Source organism: Triticum urartu, unplaced genomic scaffold (assembly GCF_003073215.2).
Source record: "Triticum urartu cultivar G1812 unplaced genomic scaffold, Tu2.1 TuUngrouped_contig_5875, whole genome shotgun sequence".
NCBI classification, from domain to species: domain Eukaryota; kingdom Viridiplantae; phylum Streptophyta; class Magnoliopsida; order Poales; family Poaceae; genus Triticum; species Triticum urartu.
This window is the reverse complement of record NW_024116586.1, coordinates 24,962-30,961: the sequence shown is the minus strand read 5'-3', so window position 1 is coordinate 30,961 and position 6,000 is coordinate 24,962.

Genomic DNA, 6,000 nt, shown 5'->3' with positions numbered 1-6,000 from the left:
GGGGGGCCCCCCCCCCCCCCCCCCACTTCGCTGCCCGACTCAAGGTTTCGTGGGGGGCACAGGCCCCCCCTCTGTTGGCTCATGTGGTGGCTGGCTTCTTCCCAATGCAAAACTTTGTAAAAGTGTTTTTTTCACTGAAACAGTAAAGTATAAGATCAAGAAGAAAACAACAACTGACACTAGACACTGAATTAACAGATTACCCAGATGAATCAACCAAAAGTTGTAGCAAGCTGATGCAATAATGATATAAAAGTAGCATCATGCACAAAGCAAAAATTATAAATATGTTTGAGACTTACCATGGAGCGCACCCTGAGGTTTGTCGTTGCCGACCGACCTAGTCGTAGACACATGTTTTCCATAGCGGTTTGGAGGAGCTTGACCGAAGCCCGAGTGTAGTTGATGTCGATATTCTCGACATTGGCGAGCACCCCCAAAGTGGTGGCGATGGAGCAGGGGTCCGATGCGGCGCTTCGGGCTAACGGGATGGAGGTCCCTTTTCATGAGATTGCCCTCTATTTTTATGCTCAGCACCATGGTAACCTCGGTGTGGCTGGCGGTCTGGACAAGGCCAAAGGTAGCATATGCGGTTTTTGGTGCGGAGCTCCCTGTCGCGTGACTGCCCTCTGTTTTTGGGCTCGGCACAACATTAACCTTGATGTGGGTCACGGTGCCGACAAGGCCGAAGGTGGGATGCGAGGTATTTTGGGCGGCGATCCTTCCTACGAGAGAACAGTGCTAGGGACGTTAGCTTCTTCATGGCTGACTTCCTCAACGTCTGTGTCGCCCGTCGTTCCACCCCGGGCTAGGGCGGGAGATTCAGACTCCGCCTTTGAGGGGGCATCCTTTTTCTTCGAGCTTGTAGTTAAGGCATTTTCCTTCGATGCTTCAGCATGTGTCGACGACCGTTACCATCTAGCGCTTCCATGGTTTGGGTGACTACTCACACGATGAGGTCTCCCCACGGTTGGCATGAATGTGGATGGTCAAGAACAAACTATCGAAATGGGTTCTGTACGGCGACCTTATTTCGAAGTTCTCCGAACACGTGACCCGTCGATGTTTTTTTAATAGGGTCGGTTGCCTCGTCGGAGCACGATCTACGTCCTATAAGGACAGTTGTCGATAGTGATGGTCGGAGCATGGCACACTTGGCAGATACCCGCTTCCGAAGTCCCACGACTCCGGGCTAGTCTAGGACTTATTAGGTCCCTCAAACTCCGGTTCCCAATCTCCTGTTGAGCCAGGCTTATGGAGGGCGTGCAAAAGTCCGGCCGCCGCTTTTTTTCTACTTTGAAAATGGTTGTGAAATAAAAACAATCATGGTTTTAAAAACATTCAAACATTCAAAGAAGTTCACAAAATTGAAAAGATTTGCGAATTAAAAAATCATGAATTTAGGAAAAATAACTAAATTCAATAAAACTTCGCAAATTCCAAAAATCTTTTAGGAATTAGATTTTTTTTAGAAGGCAACATCTATGAAAACATTTCGAATTCAACTTAACTTCGGGAAATTACTTTAATAAGTTCAAGGATTTTACAAGGTCCACGAAAATAAAATAAATCATGAATTTAAAAACCTAATTCAAGTATAATAAAAATAATAGAAATCAAAAAGCAAAAACGTTTACTTGAATACCAAAAAATTTCAGAAATTTTCAAAAAAATATAATTTTTTTGGAAAAGGTAACTAGTGTGCAAAAAAGTTCATGGACTTGAAAAAAGGTCAAGAAATTGAAAAGAAAAATCCAAGTAATAAGAAAGTGCGTGAAACTTGAAAAACAACTTTTTGGAATTTAAGAGAAGTTCATGAATTTGTAAAAGTTAACAAATTTTGCATAAAAGTTCACAAATTATGGGGAAAATTGTGAATTTGAGTAAAGTTCACGAATTTGGAAAAGCTTCACGTATTTTTAAAAAATCATGAATTTCCAAAAACTTCAAGAAATATGGAAAACAGTTTCGGGGATCTGAGAAAATTTCAAGAATTTAACAAAAGTTCACGCGTTTGGAAAATGTTTTGTGAATTTGCAAAAAGTCAATTTCACAAAAAGTTCAAGAATTTGTAAAACATATGAATTCCAAAATAAAAAATATCATGAAAAACAAAAAGCAAAATAGACAAAATTTTAAAACCCGAACAAAAAACAGATAGAAAACAGACCGAAAAAACACATAAAAGAACCAGCCACAAAAAAATGGTAGATAAACCGCACCAACTATACAGTGCTAAGTGCGCTGGTCCGATCCAATCGGGGTGTGCACACCCCGTACGGATTAGCCTCTATTCTACATAGGAAACACGAAATAGGGTTTGGGGGCGACTATGTCTCACCGATATCAAGATGTAGTGCACGCGTTAAGCAACTGCGAAAATCGGCCTGCTCAAAATCGGCTGATAATTCTAAATAATTTGAGTATATTATAAAAACCAATTTACATACCAAATTGAGAAATGTTAATTGCACATTTGTATAAAAATGTTTCTAATGTGTATGCAATGTGTACAATGTGTGGTTCAAAATGTAGACATCAAACACATATATTTTAAGAAATTAATCATGTATTTAAAAATATTAAACATGTATAAAAGAATGACCAATCATTTGCAAAAAAGAAGACATCAAGACAAGTAAGCAAAAAATATTAATCATGTATTTAGAAAATATTACACAGGACAAAAACCTTCCTAATGTATGCAGAAAATGTACAAAAGTTAATCATGTATGAAATTAAATATGTTAATCATGTAACCCCTCTGTCCCATAATATAAGATCTTATTACATTCAATATGTGGGTATATTTGATCTAATAATATCTTATATTTTGGGATGGAGGGAGTATACAAAGAATGTAAAAAAGTGTATAAAAACAAGTACTGATGTACACAAAAACTGTACAAAGTGTATGCAAAAAATTAGACATCAATAATATATGTATTTAATAGGTTAATCATGTATTTATAAAAGTTAGACTGGTATATAAAAATATTTCCAAAGTAGACAAAATATCTACAATGTGTATGCAACAAACAAGACATCAAAAATATATTTTTCAAAAATGTTAATCATGTATTTAATATAAGTCAAAAACACCCTTATATTTTGAGTGGGGCGGGGAGTATTTGGATAATCTTGAACATGTGTATAAAAAATGGACATTGTGTATGAAGAAAATTTGACCTCAAATATACGTCATAAATACGTTAATCGTATATAAGAGAAAATGTTCAAAGTGTACACACAAAATATTTCATGTATTTGAATAAAATATTAAACGTGTATAAAAAAGTTGACGTTCTAGAGAAAAAGAGAGGGAGAAAACCGATGAAAACCAAAAAAACAAAGAAAAACGAAGAAAATCATTGAAAACCAAAAAAAGAAAGAAAAATAAAAATAAAATAGAACCTGTAAAAAATTAAAAATAAAAGGAAAATTAAAACCTGTGAGAAAAGATAGAAAGCCATATAACAAAGAACAAACCCAAAGAAACCGGTGAAGAAATAAAAAAAACCCTAGAAAGACAAAACAAAACTAAGAAAACCCGACCATATCAGTGAAAATAAGACTATGAAAACTCACACTGGAAAAAAGTCTGAATAGCTGGTCAAAAAAGTAAAAAGGTAGAAAAACATGCTTACTACTATAGGACTGAACCAGGTCGGTCGCGCCAGCCCTGAGGACAGGGGAGCGTACATCTCACTATAAACGCGGCGTAGCATCCATGTCATAAGAGCTCCCCTTTTTTTGGACCCCAAACCCTATTTGGCAATTCAGCTGTCATACGCACACCACTAACCGAGACGGGCCGGCCCACTTAGCAATGTACACGTGGTACCATTTACTAGGGATTTTTTTGTACTCGGTTATTTTGTGTGTGATTTTTTTCGTTTTTTTCTCTTTTATTATTATTTTGGTTCTTCATTCTTTCCCCTTTTGTTTTTTCCTTTTAATTTTTCTTAGTTTCCTTTTCAAATTCGCATTTTAATTCTTTATTTCTTTTTGAAATTCTCTTTTTTCGAATTTTCTTTGTAAATTTAGTTAACTTTTTTGAAATTCGCAAATTATAGAAAAAAGCTAGAATTTTTTCCAAAAACATGAACTTTTGACGAATTCCTGAAACTTTTTTCCAAAATTATCTCTTTTCTCTCCAAATCCATGAAATTTTTTCAAATTTATGTACAATTCGTATTCAAGATTTATTTTTCTTTTTCATTTTCTTTTTGCCTTTTTTCTAGATGTTTTTAAAATTTGTGAACTAAGTTTTTCAGATTCATGAACAATTTTCAAAGTCGCAAAACTCTTATTAATTCATCAACATTTTTAAAATCCATGGTCTTTTCCAAATTTGTGATTTTTTTTGAATTAGAACATTTTCCATATGTGTTGGCATTTTTAAAACCTGTCATTTGTTTTATATTCTTGAAATTTTGGGAATGCCCGAAGCTTTTTCAAATTTACAACCTTTAGCAAATCCATGTTTTTTTAATCCATGAACCTTTTCAATTCCATGAATTTTCGAAATATTTGAACTTTTTAAATTCAAGATTTTTTATATTACACGATAAGTTTTTGAAATAGCAAAAACAGGCCGGCGGACTTTTTTCCATGGGCTAGTAGCACAACATAGCTGAGAGGGAAAAAACAAGAGCAAGCGAGCGAGTGAACTAGGGAACAAAACGAGCAAGCGAAGTCTAATGTGTCGTGGCCCGCTACTCCATCTACATGGGCACGCGTTCCCAGACCAGCAGTATAGACGCGGTTGTTTGAAAATCATGAACATTTTTTTTAATTTATGAATCTTTTTCCAAATTCATGAACTTTTCTCAAATTAGATATTTATTATTTGCATCGTTGATCTCGCTAAATAAACTTTTGATCTTTCTAAATTTATGGCTACTTCAACCTTTTGATATTCATTGTCTTCCTATGAACCTTATCATTGATCAATAAATTGGAGAATGTTTCCTAAAAGATATTATTACTACAAAAATACTGGAACAGGACTTCCGTCTTTTACTAGGAGGTAAGCGATGTGTTTTTTTGGACGATTTGAGACGCATGGAGTTGATTGCGAGTTGAAGATTATGATGTCACGACGATGACGACCATGTGTCATGCATGTAAGAGCATGTACAACCCGACTTGGCAAATTCAGCTCCCTAAATGTTCGCAGACAGTAATCGATCATCCTTTGGATGTCCACTTCCACAACCATGTACCTCATATCTGACCCCTCAAATCCATGCTATCCATGCAACATGAGAAACTATGTTGATCAACATACGAAACATAGCAATAGATAGACATAGACCAACATAATTTCCATATGGGCATACAAACACGGTCATCAAGCCAAAAGACGTAATTAATCGTTGGCATACAGACATAGATTCAAACTAAATTAACTAAAAGCTAAAACGAAGATTGACATGGGCGTCAGGAATCACCATTTGCTTGCCGGGTCGTTACCCTTGCGATCAGGTTGTGCTATAGATTTACGAATGAAACTATTGCAAGGAGTAACAAAGCTTTCAAGATTACGAGTCAAGGTAATCTTTTTGGGTTTTCTACTCACAAGACATGCAACAAAAAGTAAGCTAAAAGAATAAATAAAAACTGAAACAAAAACTCTAAACACAAATACTAGGCACAATGCCTCCCGGCAACAACGCTAAATAAAAGGTTTGATTACTTTAGTGATCCGGAAATGGAGGAGAAATGATTCTTGCCTTTTTTTTTCCTCCAAAGGCAACCCTTAGTTATCGAACCCACAAGAGGAAGGTGCCCTTTAAGCTAGGGTCTCAAACAAGCTTTTGCTAGAGAATTAAACTACAACTTTTGATCGGATCGTAAATCAAGCTGACACTAAAAACACTTATAATAAAAATAGGTATGGATATGATGACTTATACTTACAACCATATTTTTGTGTCGGGACCATGATGATCTTAATTTATACTTTGGAAGTCATCCATCAAGATGTGTTTGTCA